The 17,693-nt window shown below is 42.0% G+C and overlaps 1 protein-coding gene across 7 annotated transcripts in view; it reads left to right on the top strand.

The window, feature by feature from the left end:
* Positions 1–1,180: 1,180 nt before the first annotated feature.
* Positions 1,181–17,693, top strand: part of SSX2IP (SSX family member 2 interacting protein) — a 43,605-nt gene continuing 27,092 nt past the window's right edge. For 5 of the 7 annotated variants that reach the window (XM_059375279.1, XM_059375277.1, XM_059375276.1 and 2 more), the window contains exon 1: positions 1,902–1,991. The gene's annotated coding sequence lies outside the window, so the exon portion shown is untranslated. Of the gene's footprint in view, positions 1,203–1,671; positions 1,759–1,901; positions 1,992–17,693 lie in introns of those variants that run through there. The other 2 variants (XM_059375275.1, XM_059375274.1) reach the window with 2 other exon arrangements.

Genomic DNA, 17,693 nt, shown 5'->3' with positions numbered 1-17,693 from the left:
TTAGAATCCAGCTCTGTTAGTGGTTAGATCACAAAAGTGTGTGCCAGGCTCTACTTACTGAATTGATTGACCTCAACTCTTTTAGCTACGTAAGAGTGAGCACTCCCTTTTTCATTGTGGCGGGGCGGGGGCGGGGGTGGGATTGGGGGGAAGATGGTCAAAATGAAGCCTTGTTATGTCAAGAGAAAACTGTGACGTGACATTAAGCTGTTTCCTAGGGTGGGAAGAGGTGTGGAATTTTGCAGGCGGACAGTGGACATTTCAAAACCCCTTTTGGGAGGAGTAACTCCCTTCCGCCCCCATCAGTATCCTAGGTTAGTGGGTTAGGTAATCACTGGTAGATTGGTTTCCTCTATCCCCATTAGCCCTGGGCTCATAGCGTTCTTAGGAAGATGGACCCTAACAGGCTCTTTGGGCGTCCTTCACCTATGCTTACCAGCATCCAGCCAGTCTCCTGATGGCTTAGGCCAAAAGCAAAGACGATTTCGTTGTGCTCGGGAAGTTGTCACCACAGCGCGCTCATTTTCTTGTCTCAGTCTTTCATCCAGGATTGGGGGTCAGTGCGTGGCCACTGGGGGCGGGGGAGGTGGGAGCACTACTCCGGCCCTTGTTCCTCAGTGTTCGTATTTCTCGTTTTTGTCTCATACTATTTAGGTTTCAAAGTGCTCTCAGAAGCCTCCTTAAAATACCAAACCTGTTTCTCCTCTCTTGAGTAAATTCACTGGCTTCATGAAAAACAAAATGCATCAAAGCACATCTTTGTATTTATAACTCAACTCGTATTCCTGCGATTTCACCATCTGATCCCCTTTTTTTCTCTGGCCCCCTTTCCTCCCTGGAGAATTTTAGGCTGACATGGAATAGGGGAGGAGCGGATCTGACCCTGGCTACCGGTGCCGCACAGGCATTCATTCTCTCTGCACATAGTTTGCCGAGTGGGTGTGGGACATTTCTGCATCAACTTGTAGTTCACGAGGGCCATCTGTTAGTACTCTCGCTCTCTTCTGCCCAGGTCCGTTTCTTTGCCCTAATTTTACATCTAATTTAACCTGGGCTGGGTTGTTTGCAACCACAATCCCCGACGCCTGACGCTCCCTTCCCCTGGGCCTGACCTAATTCTGGGTGCCGGCTGTTGTTTGGTTTATTTCTCCACTTTTGCCAGCGCACGTGGGTCTTCTGGGAGCCTCACTTTTGCTTCTCGGGTGGGTGCTGGGGTTCACTGAGGCTCGGAACACGCGCCTTAAAGCAACCACGACTCGCTTCCCCCACGGAGCCCAGGGGCCCCAGCTCTGCCGGCGTAAGGAGGGGGCGGGGAGCAGGACCCGGCCGGGTGAATCACAGGGCGTAACAGGTGCCGCAGCCGCAGCTGCGCCCGCATCCCGCTCCGGCTCTGGGGATAAGGTTTTCTTTTTCTCTAGGTTTTTTTGGAAGGGGGGTGGGTAGGAGGCTCCGGGGGCCAATGCAGGCCGCGGTTGTTCATCGCCTAGCAACTGGCGGAGCCAATGGGAGGCGGCGGGGCCTGCGGCGCTGGCGGCGCGGGGGCGGGGTGGGAACCTTGCGAACCTGCCGAAACAGGGGGTGGCCGTGAGGGGCGGAGCGAAGCCGGGCCGGGGGCGGGGAAGGCGGGAGCCTGAGGCAGAGGCGGGGCCGCAGGCGCTGGGCGCTGCGTGCCGCCGCGCCTGTGCGGGCCCTCGGGGCTGCGCGAGCCGGTCTAGGTCGGCGAGCGGTGCGTCCCCGCCGCTCTCGGGGGCCCTGACGGTGAGCGATCCCCCCGCGACGGGGATTGTGACGCGCCCGCCCGAAGAGGGGCGGGGGCGCCGGCAGAGTCTGGGTCGGGCGCCGGCGGGGAGCCGGAGGGCGGGCGCGGAGGTGAGCGCCGGCACCTGGCTCGGCGCCCCGCTTCTCGGCGAGAGGCTCGGCGCGGCCGTTGGGGCCGTTGGAGGAGGCGGGCGAGCCTTGACCCCGGCAGTGCCTGGAGGAGGAGGTGGGAGGTAGGTGCCAGCCCGGGTCCGCTCCCGCAGGCGGTTGCCACACTGAGCCCGCGGGAGGGCTCTGGCCCGGGGAGCCCAAAACCTTCTCTGGGATGGAGAGAGGGTGGCGCCTGGTGTGGGATGACGAGCGACGCGGGGACGTGGGGGAGGAGGGGGTGGCCAGTTTGGGGCTGCGGTGTGTCGCTCGCGGAGGCTGCGGAGTTTGCCGGCTTCGGGATTTGTTGGGGCGAGCCGCAAGAGGCAGTCCTTAGAATGAGTTACTGAGTGGCCCGTGGCCGCTGCAGGGGAAGAGATCTAGTTAAAAGTCAAGGGGAAGAGCTTACATCATCTGAACGGCAGGCAAGTGTGAAAATATTTTGGTATAGAATTTTATAGTCAAGAACGGTAAACCGAATGGTGAGCTCCCTGCCCGCTTTTGAGCCAATGCTGGTCGCCGTTTTGCAAGTCACTTGGGCCCAGGAAATGCAATCAGCTAAATAATCTGTGTTTAGCACATGTAATTGGGGGGGGGGGGGGATCTTTAGATTGTTACCTCATTCCAAGGTCCAGAGTTGTGATTGCCAGAATGTCATCTTGCAACGCCAATGCGTTCTTGTTGAATCGTTGAGAATTGAGATCTCGCTCTGGGGGTGGGGAGCGCCATGGGGAGAGGATTAGAAGAGGCAGTCCTCCAAGAGTGGATCAGAAGTGTAAGTGGAAGCGACCTGCAGTTTGAGATTGTTGGGCTTCCCTGACAACACAGATTAGAGTCTGTCTCTGGAGTTGGTTGTGAATGATGGATGCCTTGGAACATTGCGTGGCTTGGGAGAAAATTCTGGTAGTCTTGATCCAGAACTGAAAGGTAGGTGTGACTTGACACATTTCCGAGACTGAATAAAATTTGAAGGGGAGGAGCGATCTGGAGAGAAACAAAAATGCCGTTAGAGTTAAACTTTAAGTCAAGCTGTCTTGAAATTTAGAAGAAGTTAGAGGTAGATTTAGGAACTTGGATTCAGTCAGCAAAAGTTAATCCATCAGAACTCCTCTCCCAGAGCTATCATAACACAGAGGCCTGGGGAGCTTAGGTTATTCATTCACACTAAACAAGTAAAAGCTAATGACAAATCTGACCCTCTGTTGTGCTTGCTGTCAGTGAAAGTTCCTCAAACAAAATGGTTCTTTGAAAAGAGGATTAGCAGCGGGTGGTTAAAAATGACGGTTCTTTGGGGGACTTGTGGGGCCTCTTCAGCTAAGTCATTTTATCCCTTCCTTCCCTTCTCTTTCCCCATCTGTGCCTTGAAGATAAAAAAGCCCCAGGATTAAGTAACATGGGTGCAGCAGCTTGAAGATAACTGCAGAGACTGTTATTGTAAGATGAAATGTGAAGATCTCCTCATAACACATCGTGCCTTGTGACAAGACTTGTTAAAGCACATTCCCTTCCAGACATGCTGAGACGCTATATGAGAAACTACAGTGTTCCCTGTTCAGATGATTTGTCAAAAGCCTGAAGGCCACCACAAAGATGATATTCTTGGGTTCTCAAAAAACCTGACCTAGCTGCTCTTTGGCAAAGCTGGATATGACATGGGTTTCATTAAAGTAGACATTTGAGTCTTCTGGGTAGTATGCACCTACAGATTAAAAGGTTGAAAGATACTGACCCAGAGTTCTCTGATTTTAATTGATTTCCCGTCCTTAAATTGGAGACATTCCAAAGTGTTTTAAGTGATTGGGGGGGGGGGTGTATCTTTTACAGTAGTTGTGAATATGTCTTACTGGTTTGACTCTTTGCTCAGGACACCAAGGATTTTGATTCTCTGAGGGCCTTTTTGTGTCTTTTTTCATGTGATGGTGATTATGATTAGCTGGTAATGAATTCACAAGTTAATGAGATGAACTGGAATAGAGTAGTGCACTATTCATTATTGCTAATGGAAAACAACCTGAAATCTTTACTTTTGATAGTGGGTCAACAGTATACATGGTACCAGCAGAAATACTGAATCCTGCTTTAATAAACGCTTTCAGAGCTGCTTCTTGCCAGGCCTGAAGAGAGAGAGAAAAGATGAGTGTTGCCTTGAGGAGTTTGTTTTTAGGAAATTAACAGTGCAGTAAGGGAGAGAGAGCAAAAATAGAAAATGAAAATTGCAAATATGATAAGGCTTTAGGAAGGGAAATTTCAGCTGTGTCTTGACAGAAGAGGAGTTCACCTGGTGAGTGCATGGTGTCAGGTCCTGCCGAATACACAGTTGAGGAAGTACTGGTGGATTGGTCCTTGGAGGCAGGTGTGGGGTGTGAGTGATGAGGTTAGAGAACAGGGCTGTGACCTTTGACCAGTAGGTGCTAGGGAACCTTTAAATGATAAATGATCCAGGGAAGGTACATTTGATTTTTAGAAGGGTATTTCCATCAAAATCGGTGATTTGAATGATCTGAAAATGTTCTGAACACAGTCTAAGTAGCATCTAGGAGACATCGGTCCTACTCAGCAATTAAATACTTGAAAGATTGAAGCCCACAGAAACTTGAGGAAGGCAGAAATGATTATTCATACAACCAAGTTTTATTGAGTATGTTTTACTTTTAAGATTGGGGGAATAAGGATACAAAAATAAAAAAGATACACAGCTCTATTTTCAAGCAACTTGCAATGTGATAAGAGCTAATCAAATTATAATGCAGTACAGAATCTTAGTGTCCTAAGGGCCATGGGGAAAAGAAAGATTCCAGCAGTGTAGGATTCTGAGATGAGAGAAGCCACAAACTCTCTTTCAAATTAAAAATAAGTTCTTAAGTAGAAATGAAACTACAACCAGTTAGCCAGTAATATTTACAGTTCTCATCTGTTAACTCTTGCTTCCCACAGTGCCCTCCCTCCCTCTAACTCTGCTGAGTCAGACTTTGGTTTTGACTATCATACTATTAGCTACACAGTCTTAGGTTACTCTTAGAGTTTATTTTCTCTGTGCTTTAGTCTCATTTGTAAATTAGGAATAATAATATCTACTTCTTAGGGTTGTGATTAAATAAGAAAATATGTTAATATCCAGAATGGTGCCTGGAAAAATAAATTTATCGGGTATTTAATATTATTTATATTTGATATAAAAATGCTAAAATTGAATAGGAATTAACTCAAGGAGTTTTTTTTTTTTAGTTGCTAGTGAATACGTGAGCATCTAATAAAACCTTTCTACATTTAAAGAAGTCTGTTTTCACATTCTGTGAAATGAAGCTTCGTGAGCAAATGATTTATTGTCTCCTTATTTGCTGATCACTTTTCTAAAATCCGATTTTCATTTCTACTGCTTAGCTTTGTCATAAAGTCACTAATTGCCAAATCCACCGTATTTTTCTATTCAGATCTTGCTCTTTCATGGCATTTGCTGCTGTTCATCACCCCATCCTCTTTTTTTTTTTTTTTTTTAAAGATTTTATTTATTTATCAGAGAGAGAGAGCGAGCACAGGCAGACAGAGGCAGAGGGAGAAGCAAGCTCCCTGCCGAGCAAGGAGCCCGATGCAGGACTCGATCCCAGGATGCCGGGATCATGACCTGAGCTGAAGGCAGCTGCTTAACCAACTGAGCCACCCAGGTGTCCCCACCCCATCCTCTTTAAAAAAAATTTTTTCCCTTGGCTTTCCTAAAACCCACCCCTGTTTTTATCTCCTATATCTAGGTCCCTTTGGCTCACCTGCTACATGTTGATGTTCTTTGGGGTTCTTTCTGCTGCCTCTTTTTTTTTTTTTTTTTTTTTTTTTGCCACTTTTTTCTGTATGGATTCAACTACCCACATATATGTTGATGACTCCCTAATTCTGCCCTGACGTCTTTTGATTTCCAAGCCCTAGAGTCTTATCTCCATTTAAATATCTTATGAGGGCTTCTTAAGCCCAGTAAGTTCTACACTGAGCTCATTATCATCACATACTTAAACCCAATTTTATTAAACTTACTCCTCTGTTCTCTTTATCTAAGTGACTTTGTTCTCTGTCTACTACCAAAGACTGACTTTTACATGAGAGAATAAATGCCTCCCTTTTGTATACGTGCTGCTGAAGCGAGCACAAACCTCCCTTTTGTATACTTGTCATCATGTTTGTCAGTCCAACTTCTGAAGTATTTACCTGACCTTCACAATTCTCATTATCATGGCTAAGACTATCAGCCAGGCCCTGACCATTAATTGCCTAGTTAGGTATAATACTTTTGTGTCAGGGCTGCTGAAAATGGAACCTTAATGTTTTGGAAACATCAAGTTGGGAGAATATTGCTGGAAGTGTATTACTCTAAAGAAATCATAGCACTATAGATGAATTTAAAATCAGGTATAGAATTTAACAAGTGGCCAGTAGCTACCTACAATCCAAGATGGGCACCAGGCATTGCATCTGCTCTTTATCTGAGAGTTAGTCTATGTTATGAGGATCCCAGTCTTGAGTTTGTTGGTCCTTTGCCAATAGATTATTTGCTTGTCTGTACTTTCCTATCTACAGGTTGTCATCTTCAACATTAATCTTTTATTCTGTATTCAAGTTCTAGAAATATCCTTGCACGTAAGATCTAAAATATAAACTCAAGAAGACATCCTAGAAATCTTCAATAAATGCAACTCATCATCAGCTGTGTTATTTTGTAATGAAGAGTTGGGCCCAGAGAATTTATATCATTTACTTGGGATACTTGGTGAGAGTCAAGAGGAGGACAGGATCTGTGAGGCTTCGGAATCATAAATAGCTAGTTTTTATTATTAGCTTCCATATTATTAAAAGCTAGGTTTTTATTTCCGCCCCCAGGTTTATAAGTAGACAAGTTACTTAATCTCTCTGAGTCTGATTCTTCCATCAGTAAAATGGTGTTCTATGACCTCCTTTCTGGGGCCATTGTAAGGATGGCATAGCTGATGACCCACATCAACTGAAAGTTGAGTGCCCCCCCCAGTTTCTTGTAATTAACTAGTACGGGAGTTTCAAGTCTTCCCTCCTTGTCCATGGATCCCATGTAGATCTGAATGGCTCCATAGGTGCTCTGAAACTATAGCCGAAACTGCTTGTTCTTATACTTTTAAGATGGGAGAGTCACTGGCTTTGGATTCTGTGACCCCAAACAGGTTAGCCCCTGCCTTGGCAGTTGTCAGGCTGAGGACCCAGAGCTCATAGTGTGTCATAGCCAGGACTAGGTAAAATTTAGAAGCGTTTGACATATTTGAGGAACAGTGTATATATATATATATATATATATATATATGTTTTTTAATTTATTTTTTATTTTTTAAAATATTATGAGACAGAGTGCACACACACGTGCATTCGTGCATGCACACGTGAATGGGGGTTTAGTGGTAGAGGAAGAGGGAGAAGCAAGATTCCCTGCCAAGCAGGGAGCCCAATGTGGGGCTCAGTCCTGGGACTCTGAGATCATGACCTGAGCCAAAGGCAGCTTAACTGACTGAGCCACCCAGGTGGTCCTTTATTTTTTATTTTATTTTTTTAATGTAGGCTCCATTTGGAGCCCAGTGCAGGGCTTGAACTCATGACCCTGAGATCAGACCTGAGTTGAGATCAAGAATCAGATGCTTAACCAACTGAGGCACCCAGGCACTCCTATATTTAAAAAAAAAAAAAAAAAAAAAAAGAAAGAAAGAAAAAGGAAGGAAGGACTTTCAGGTACAAAGAATTAGTTATATGGATTGGCTTAGGACATATTTTTGTAACTGATCTGTTTACTTAGTTTTAATACTCAGTACTAGCTACCATAAGTAGGACCTTGACAATAATCTCTATATGACCATTAGGGCCCATCCAACCCTTTGCTCTACTTGTCTCACCTGAGGCAACTGTTTACTGAATCTTTTTTTTTTTTTTTTTTTTTAAAGATTTATTTATTTGAGAGAGAGAGAGAGAGGCAGAGTGTGAGTTGGGGAAGGAGCAGAAGGAGAGGGACAAGCCGACTTTGCTGAGCCCAGAGCTGGATGCAAGGCATGTTTGTATGTTGCTGAGATCAAAACCTGAGCCAAAATCAAGAGTCAGTCACTCAACTTCCTGAGCCACCCAGGCACCCCCTGTATACTGAATCTTGGTATCTTTTAAAACATAGCTTTACTGCATCTCTGAGTTTTCCAGACACATTCACGATTAACACCTATGTCACATGCCCTGTCTTCTGCGGTGTTTTTTCACTTACTATAATGCTGAAATTCATCCACTTAGTATTTGCTGACAGTCTTCTAGATTGTATGTCACTGCAGCTTCTGATTGTGGCATGAGATTCCATTTTGCATATGTGCCACAGTTTACTCATCCTCCTGTGGAGGGGTGTTCACGTTGCTTCCAGGGTCATGCTCTTGTGCTCCTTGGCTCCTGTGAGGATGCCACTGTTGATGTTCCTGCCTCTTGGCACATAGATGCAAGAGTCTCTCTGAGATTGTAGCTGGACGTGGACTTGCTGGGTTGTAGAGTGTGTGAATAGGATATATCAATCTCACCTGTCGAATTTGTTTTTCAGAGGTTCTCCCTCCCACTGAGGTTTAGTAAGCCTTAGCCAGACACTCTCTAGGACTATTATGTTCAACCTCCACCGAGTACTCTGGAACACTTTTGCATTATTCCTGAAATCCATTCCGCAGCACACTTAAGTCAGAATCCTTTCGGCATTCCATATTCTAAACTGCTTAACTAGAATTCTAACTTCTTCTGAAGCACATTCTGCAGAGTAGAACCATGATCTCATGTTTGATGCATCAGAATCCCATGGAGGTTCTGTTAGAACACTGATTTGTAGGTTCCACTCCCAGAGGTTCTGAATCTTTAGACCTAGAGTGGGACTTGAGAATTTGCAATTTTTTCTTGAAGATGTTGTTTGAGAGAGACATTTTATTTGAGATGATGACCCGAGTTGAAGTCAGAAGCTTGACGGACTGAGTCACCCAGGTGCTTGGAGAATTTGTATTTTTAACAATTTCTAGGTGCTATATTGATGCCACTAGTCCTGGGACCACAATTTGAGAACTGTAACCTATGACTGAATTTGAGCTGAGTCATTGAAAAAGCTACTACAGATACATGATTACAGAATTACAAATTCATGAATTATGGTAGGTTTTGTTGTTGTCATTATTGTTATTCCCATTGTTTTTAATACATTTAGGAATAAAATATCAATGAATGGTAACTTTTTTTACTTGATTTTTTAAAAAGATTTTATTTATTTATTGACAGAAACCACAAGTAGGCAGAGAGGCAGGTAAAAAGAGAGGGTGAAGCAGGCTCCCTGCTGAGCAGAGAGCCCAATATGGGGCTCGATCCGAGGACCCTGAGATCATGACCTGAGCGGAAGGCAGAGGCTTAACCCACTGAGCCACCCAGGCACCCTTTTTACTTGATCTTATTGCCTACTTTCAACCTTACAAAGTAAAACAGATGTTAAAACACTGCTTCTTTTTTGTTCTTAATCCTCTTGTAAGAATATGATGCTTTCTTACCTATACATTGGAAGAATTTGAAAGTGGTGGACCATCTGTAAACTATCATGCTCTTGATTGATATACAGGGCCACCTTGCTGCTTCCCTGGCACCAATCAAGACTGAACTGAACACCAGTCCAAGGTGCAGCGTGGCTTAAGTGTGGATTGTTGTCTATCACAGTATTAAAGGAGTATACTTCACACTAATACGTCATTGAACTTAGTTGACATTTGTTCAGCGAATGTTTTACTGGATCCTACCATGGGTCATTTATGATAGTTCATGGCAAAGCAGAGTACAAACAGTATGATACCAGGCCTGTTGACCAGGAGCTCTGTTTAGGTGGTGGAAGAGAAGTTTCAGTACAGGGAGATCTACCTGGAAGCACAAATTGAAGGGAATGGCAGTTCGGGGAAAGCCTGGCAATTTGACGTCTCTACTCACTAGATTTTTTCAAAAATAATTTTTTTGAATTGCTATAACATCTAATGTTTTGTCTGCTCTTACGTAGTTCACATCCCTGTCACTCATTTGGAATAAGGATGATCTGATTGTAATTTTATCTCAAGGTGACTTGGTAGAAAAGTGAGTACCCGTGTGTGTTCAGTTTGAAAAGCAGCTCACGTACTATATATTCCCTCATCATCTACAATAAAGACAGTAGGGTGTAATAGTTAAATGTGTTGGAATCTTGGCTTTGTCACATTCTAGCTGTGTGACCTCAGGCAAGAAAGTTCTCTGGTTCTCAGTTTTGTCCTCTGTAATGGGGTGGATAACTATTTGTGCTATTGTGAGAGTAAATGAGTTAATACACCTAAAATGCTTTAAATTGTTTCTTGTAAATGGTTTATGCTTAATAAATTGTTATTAGGATTTGGTAGCATCTTGTTTGTTGAACAAATGGTTGTGAAGACCAGGTGTGCACATTGTTATAACAATGTAAAGAAGACATTTTGATATGAATAGCTCTACTCAATTCCATATGAAGTCCCATGAAAATGTAAAAAACATAGATAATAGGCAGAAATTCTCTAACAATCATCTAGTTCAACCTCCTTATTTTACAGATGTGGAAACTGAAAACGAGAGAAATGGTGAGCAGCTCAGGGTTGCTCAGGAAATGCTAGAAGTGGCCCTGAGAACCCTAGGCCCTGCCACCTGGACTCATGTTCTTTCTCCATCCTGTGCGTCTTCCCTGATGTGACAGTGCCATGAAAGACAAAAAACGACAACTAACAAATCATTTGGGGAGCCACGACCAAAACAGATGAAAAGATTAGCAGTAGACGTCAGTGTACAAAGAAATATCAGATGGTGTGGCATAACTCTAAGTACACACCTCTGTGACTTCATCAGCTGCTCTCTTGAAGGAGAGAAATACACCTATCAGTTGCTTGAGTCATGGAAGGTTGGCAGAATAAGAACATTATTTTTTGAAAAGAATCTCAATAGTTATAAATCAAAGTCAGTCTCTCCCCTCTTTTCTCCTACCTAGTTTAGATTAAAATAAACCAGAGGAACAGTTCCCCTTTGCCAGGTCTGCCAGTACTCTTTGTCTTTCCACTTCACAGCCTTTGGGGTTCGGGGTGGGGAGATGGGGCAAGTCTTCCCTGATGGGCTAGATCCCCACAGATTACGCTCCGACAAAGCAGGGCCTCAGTGTGAAGACTTGTATGCATGAATATGTAGGAATGGTGCTGGAAGTGTTAATTCATTGGTGGAAAGAATTTCTCATTTGTCTACGTTATTTCCACTAAAGGGTAAGGGTGCTACCATCTGGGATTGAGGTGGGAGTATTTCCACACACAGTATCTCATTAATTCTGCATGAATCCACTGCCTCTAAGAATTTTACAAACCAATCCATGCCCCTAAAACACTCCAGCTCTATCAAAAGGTACTATTGAAGAAGTGATTAGTTAGGTCCACTCCTCCCTATACCCAGCCATCTCATGCCACAGGATTGTCATATGAATAACAGTTTGTAACTTTTCTAGACCTTTCTCCTAAATTTAGGTAGTATTTAGATAGTATAATTTTAAAGGAAAATGGTGATCATACAATTCTTATTATCCATAACTTGTTTTTTTTTCTTTATACATGCAGATCTGCCTTAATAATCCCAAAGTAGCCCATCTTTTAGCTCTACTATCCATATTGGCTTTTGACTATTTGTGGGTGACATTTAGATTGTCTCTAGTTCCTTGCCATTATGATTTGCTTGCTTATTTGTATGATGGGATATGTAGTAATAGACTCCCAAAAGTATAATTGATTAGTGCAAAGGTTTATAGATTGCAAATTTTTGTAGACTACTAGATTGCCATCTAAAGCTACCAATTACTGACCGTTGCTAAACATTACTGACCACTGTTCTGTTGCCCTTTAATAATTGGGTATCTTAGTAGCTGTAGGACATTCGTATATTTTCTAACCAATTTTTGCCCAGCAGAACTGCAGATTGATTGGTTAATCTGGAAATAAATATTTCATACTTTTTGTTACTTATGCCATTCTGTTAATTTTGGTGGTTGAGAGTGATGCTATTCACACCCATTTCATCTGCTTATCACTGTAATTGCTTTTTAAAAACATGGGCTTTCCCCCCCCTCATTTTAAGATAAGCACATTCACTTACAGAAAATGTGGGAGACACAAAAAAGTAAGGATTACCCATGGTTATCTGTGTGTGGGGGTTAGTATATAAAGAGATAGAGTTCTTTTTTTCTATCAAAATGGTTTTCTATCAAAAACCAATCTGTTTGATTGGTTTTGTTTTCTGTTTTTTTCCTGTTCTTATATAAAGTTCTATGTGTATAGAGCAGAATTTATACCTATATGTATATACTCCTATAATTTGGGGTTTTTTTTAATGACCAAATAAGGTCATGTTAGATAATCATTCTGTGACTTTTTTTAATTAACAAATACCAGGAAATGTTCCCAAGTTACTAAACTATCTAATAATAGCTAACATTTATTGAGCACTTGCCATGTACCCAAGACCCTGTGTTAAGCCCTGTGGATGCATAAACCTATTTAATAAGGTTATCAATTAAATTTTAAAACTCAGTGTGTTACTTAGCCATATGATAATCCTTTGAGACTAAAGACTGTTTTTACTCTCCTTTTGCAAATGAGGAAAATGAAGGCCAGAAATTGTTCAGGGCCACTTCATTTGTGGGTGGTGGAACTGAGGTTTGAAACCAGGTGGTCTGACTTTTAACCATGTACTTTTAACCATGATAGCATACTGGTTCTCATACTGCAGCAACGGTGGATTCCAGTGTGTATGTTGGAAGCTTAAAGTAGAGCTCCCAAAGCTACGAAGAGGGTGGCTTTCTAATGGCAGATTCTGGCCTGGAGATTCAGCAGGATTGTATGCCCCAACCCAAAGAGATGCACACGCAGTTTTTCCCATAATTTGTATCTTCATGCCATCTCGTGTAGTCCTGGCCCAGCTGGAGGTACCAGTTAGGGAGTGGTGGCCTTAAGGATCCAGGGGAGGAGTACTGCTTCCCGGGCCTCTCATCCCCAGAAGCAGCAACAGCAGCAGCATGTGCTGGTGAAGAGGATGGGCCCTCGAGTCTGGGGAGGAGGCAGCTAGCCTCTCTGTGCCTTGATTTTCTTAACTGGAAAAAGGAGATAATGTAGGATTGTTGTGAGGATTGGCTTTATAATACACGTAGAACATTGAGAACAGCGTCTGGCACGTGTTTGTTCCATCAGTTCCCTCTCCCCAGGTCTGCGGTGCTTAGTTTTCACCTGTGACCTCGTTATATCCCCACAGCCACCCTCCAGAGAAGATGGTGTCATCCCATTTTCCAGGTGAGGACACCTGGTCATGCTGTGAGCCCAGCTCTGTGCACGCTGTACTCCTGGGTGTCAGTCCCTGGAGCCACAGACCCAGCCAAGAGGGGCAGGTGGTGAAGGGAACACCGAGGTTTGAGTTTCAGCCATTCAGATATTTATTCAATTTTAAGTTAGGAGGAATTTGTTTCTGTGGGAAAGTACACTATTAAATTCTGCCACTCCAATGAATTCGTTTGGATTTTAAATTTGTAAAAGATGTGTTTTCTCAGAAGTTGAATTAGTGTGTTTCTACACTGATGTGCACACCTGAATGGTTTTGTGTAAGGCAACAGCAGTATATTTAATGGAATTAAAATCTGTATTCTCCTTTGAACAGACATATAGATGGTGGTATTAATTTTTAAATCCTATATTTGCTTTTTGAGAGTAATAACATCTATTTAAAATATGGTGATAACAATTTTTAATTTTTATGACATTTGTAAGATAGGAACACTATTTAAAGGTTTTGTTTTAATGATTTTATTTTTAGCCTAACAATTTGGTAACTCTGACTTTGTGAGATTTTGCCCAAACGTTTAATAGGTCACAAGACCTATACAATATTTAGAAACCTAGATGGCATACTGTTACTGCTTTCCTGTATAATGAAAATCTTTTATTTCCTGACACTTGATTGAAGTTTTAGACTTCTGATTAGGTAGGCAGTTGCGCCTTCTCAAGTTTGAATATCAAATGAACTTGAAAAGAATACTTAAAATATTGTACTGTGTGAAGGAAATCTTATAATCAAGACACTGCTTATGTTTCTGTTGAGCTCTCTCTCAGCTGGTAGATGTGTTAGAGACTTAGAAGATGAAGAGAGTAATACTTTCCTTTTAAGGACTCACATCTTCTGCCTCTTTTCCATTGCTGTTTTCCTTTATCTGCCGGTGCTTGCTGGAGTGAACATTTTGATTTACCTGAGTTACTGAGTCTTGCTCGGTTAAGATAAGTGAAGGGAATACAGGAGTGTGAAATGTGCAGTACGTGAGAGTCTAGGAACGATGAAACAAATTAGTAGAGAATCAAGAGAACCTGTGTGGAAGGAATAATGGTGGTTGTTCTGGGCTTGGAAAAAGTGTTAGATTTGGGTTAGGAGAAAGGAAAGCGCAGGCTGGAAGTGGGTGGGCCATATGTGGGACGCAGTTCATTTTATAAACATTTACTGAGCACCTGCTTTGTTTCAAGCACTGTTTGTTTCAACAAAGATCCCTACCCTGTAGGAAAGCCCATAACTTCCTGTAGAATTTCATAAACCATTGAGGGAGGCAACAGCAGTATATTTAATGGAATTAAAATCTGTATTCTCCTTTGAACAGACATATAGATGGTGGTATTAATTTTTAAATCATATATTTGCTTTAATATTTAATATATTTGATTAATTGTACTACTGAGTGATATTGTCATAAAGCTGATTGTTACACTTGTAGTATATGATGTCACTTTAGTTATGTTTCAGCTAAAGACAGATGAATTATGGAAGGGACTCAGAAATGTATATATATTTTAAAAATCTTATCTTGGTTATCTATTGTTGCATAATAAATTACTCTAAAACTTTGCAGCTTGAAACACCAATATTTATTTTCCAGTTTCTGTCAATCAGTAATCTGGGTGTGGCTTGTCTGGGTGCCTGTAGCTGAGGAGCTCTCACTAGGTGGTGGTTGAGGTGTTGGTCAAGGTTGCAGCCATTAAGGTCTAACTCCAGGAGAAAGAATACTTCTAAACTCACTCTGTGACTCTGGGCAGGCTCCAGGTCCTCACAGGCTGTTGTCTGGAGACATCCGTTAACCTTGCCCCACCAACCTGTCACGGGGCTGCTCTTTCAGGACAGAAAGAGGGATCCGAGAGACAATGGATGAGAAGTGATCCCAAAAGGAAGCCATGCCTTTTAATCACCTAAATTTGGAAAAGAAATCCTGTGACCTCTTGCTGTATTCTATTTGTTAGAAGCTAGCCACTAAATCCAGCCCACAGCCAGGGAGCAGAGGCACCCTAACGTGTGTACACCAGTTAACAGGAATAGTTGGGAGCCATCTCAGAGGCTGCCTACACTTTTACAAGTGATTATTGTATATTGAGACCTTGAGACCCTCCTCCCCTCCATCCCCCGCCCCCCCCCTCTTCTGGATAAAAGGAAGAGGAAAAACTAGCCAAGGAACTTTTCTGATGGGGGGGACAAAAAAGGTGTGATTAACCTGAACCACAAATATTTTTACTGAACATCTATAAACTTTTGAGTTTTGATGTTGTTTTAAAACGGGAAGATGAGTTATTTCACCCTCATTAAACTTTCTATAGAACTGATCTCCTTTCTGAGAATTGTTTTTAAACTTTTTCAAAGCATAGTGTTTCTAAGTGAGAAAAAAGCTGTTGTTTGTGGTGTAGCAGAGAAGTTTTATAAGTATGCCTCAATTTAAGTAGTAGGGAAGTCCCTTTAAGGATTGTATGCTCTGAGTGGAATAATTTCAGGTGAACTGTAGGACTCATTCTTTTAAAAGATTTTATTTATTTATTTGACAGACCGAGATCACAAGTAGGCAGAGAGGCAGACCGAGAGAGGAAGGGAAGCAGGCTCCTTGCCAAGCAGAGAGCCTGATGCGGGACTCATTCTTTTAAAGAAGTTTGATAGAAATCTTTTGTATTCTTTTAAATAGAGGTTTGCATGCAGTGTAGATATGTTACGTGGTGACAGAGTGATAAAAGCATTTTTGAAGAACAGATCGATGTCCAGGCTTCACAACCGATTAGAAATGGTGCCCTTAGGCAGTCCTGTTAGTGTCCCTGAGCCCAAGTTTTCTGTCTATAATATAGGAAAATATATATGAAAGAAAGTGTTTTGACATGAAGAATGGTAGATTTATGAAACTTATTAAAATCTTCATTTCAGAAAGGGTATAATTATATTAAGTTCAAATGTCTCACTACTTCCCAATTTTCTGTCAGGATTCTAACCTAGAAAATGCTGTTAGATAATTCTTAAGGTCTGCGTAATCATTTTATCCAGGAAAGACCACAGTGCCCTTGCTTATTTACACCCGAAATATGGCAACACGTTAGGGAAACCGAAGTAGTTCCTCAGAAAATAGTAAGATGGCATTTTAACTGGAGTTATTGCAGGGTTTCTGCAATTAGTAAGATTTTCTGTTATGTAGCCTGACTGACTGGAATGTACATTGAGAAATTCTTGGGATCAAGGAAGTTTATTAGGTGCCTCTGTACATGTTATCCTCTAGGAAGGAATAAATGCATGTCTGTCTGACTTAAAGATTAGGAGGACGAATTCTTATGGATTACTTTATAGATTTTTTTTCTTACTTTAAATTATTTCAGGGTTATTCCTCAACAATCTTAGATGAATAAAATGACTTTTACAGGGTGGCCAAATTGTTTAATCTTCTGGTTTTGCTCATAAAATTCACTCCTGAAGGTGACCTGTCTTAGAATCTGGGTGGCTTCCCTAACCAATGATGTAAAGAGAGAAATGGGGGTTACTTGAACCAAAATGTGATTTACTGTCAGCTTCTTCCCTTTCTTCTTCTATAATGAAACCTGTAATAAAAATGCTAGTTATACCCAGGTTCGTTCTTGTCATCAGTGTGCATCGTCCACTTTCGAATGCTTCGCTCTGACTTGATTAGTCTACAGTGTGGAACTTCACTGTGTGCTCCAGCACTCAGCTTTAACGGAGTCCTTCTTGGCTGCTTTTGTAGCTTTCAGGTTGTAATGCACCTGTGACAGTATTAGGCTTATGCAAAGCAGAGTTGCTTCTGTTACCTTTTGCTTTTGAAATTCGTATTGATTATAATATCTTTATAAAATAGTTGTAACCTTCAACAGTGAAATTTGACTGCTTGAGCTAGAATAGAGTAACTTGCTTAAATTAGTCTCTCGGTTTTGGCTTGGATGTTATAGTCTGGTTAGGTAACTTTTATCACAAGCCCCCTCCTAATGTGTTATTTGGTGCATCATTGAACAGAAGAGAATTTGTAGAAACTGTAAGATTGTGTGAAATCATATACTTTTGGTGACTTCTTTGTTTTGTAGTGCTTCAAAGTGGAGTTTTGGTTTTCATTATGAACATTTGACTAGACCTGAATATTTCAGAGTTGGTTGTTGTTTTTGTTTGTTTGTTTTTTGTTATTCTAATTAACAGGGCAGGGAACAATTCACTGCCTAAACCTGTAGATGCGGGAGAGCTGAATTCAGAGAGAAGAATAACTGACTGAAATTACAACTTTAAAGGATGGATGTATAGTAGACATTTTGGTGGTTGATCTTTCTGTATGAGGAGAAAAGGCACGTAAGGCAGTGTTGTGTCTTATTTTTAAAAAACAACAGGAACAAGGTGGTCTTGGAAAAGTGTCTGTGTGTATTTTCTTCTGATCCCATCCCTGCCCT

Source organism: Mustela nigripes, chromosome 14, assembly GCF_022355385.1.
Source record: "Mustela nigripes isolate SB6536 chromosome 14, MUSNIG.SB6536, whole genome shotgun sequence".
NCBI lineage: Eukaryota > Metazoa > Chordata > Mammalia > Carnivora > Mustelidae > Mustela > Mustela nigripes.
Note: the sequence above shows the minus strand (reverse complement) of the source record. Positions and strands in the feature narration are given on the sequence as shown.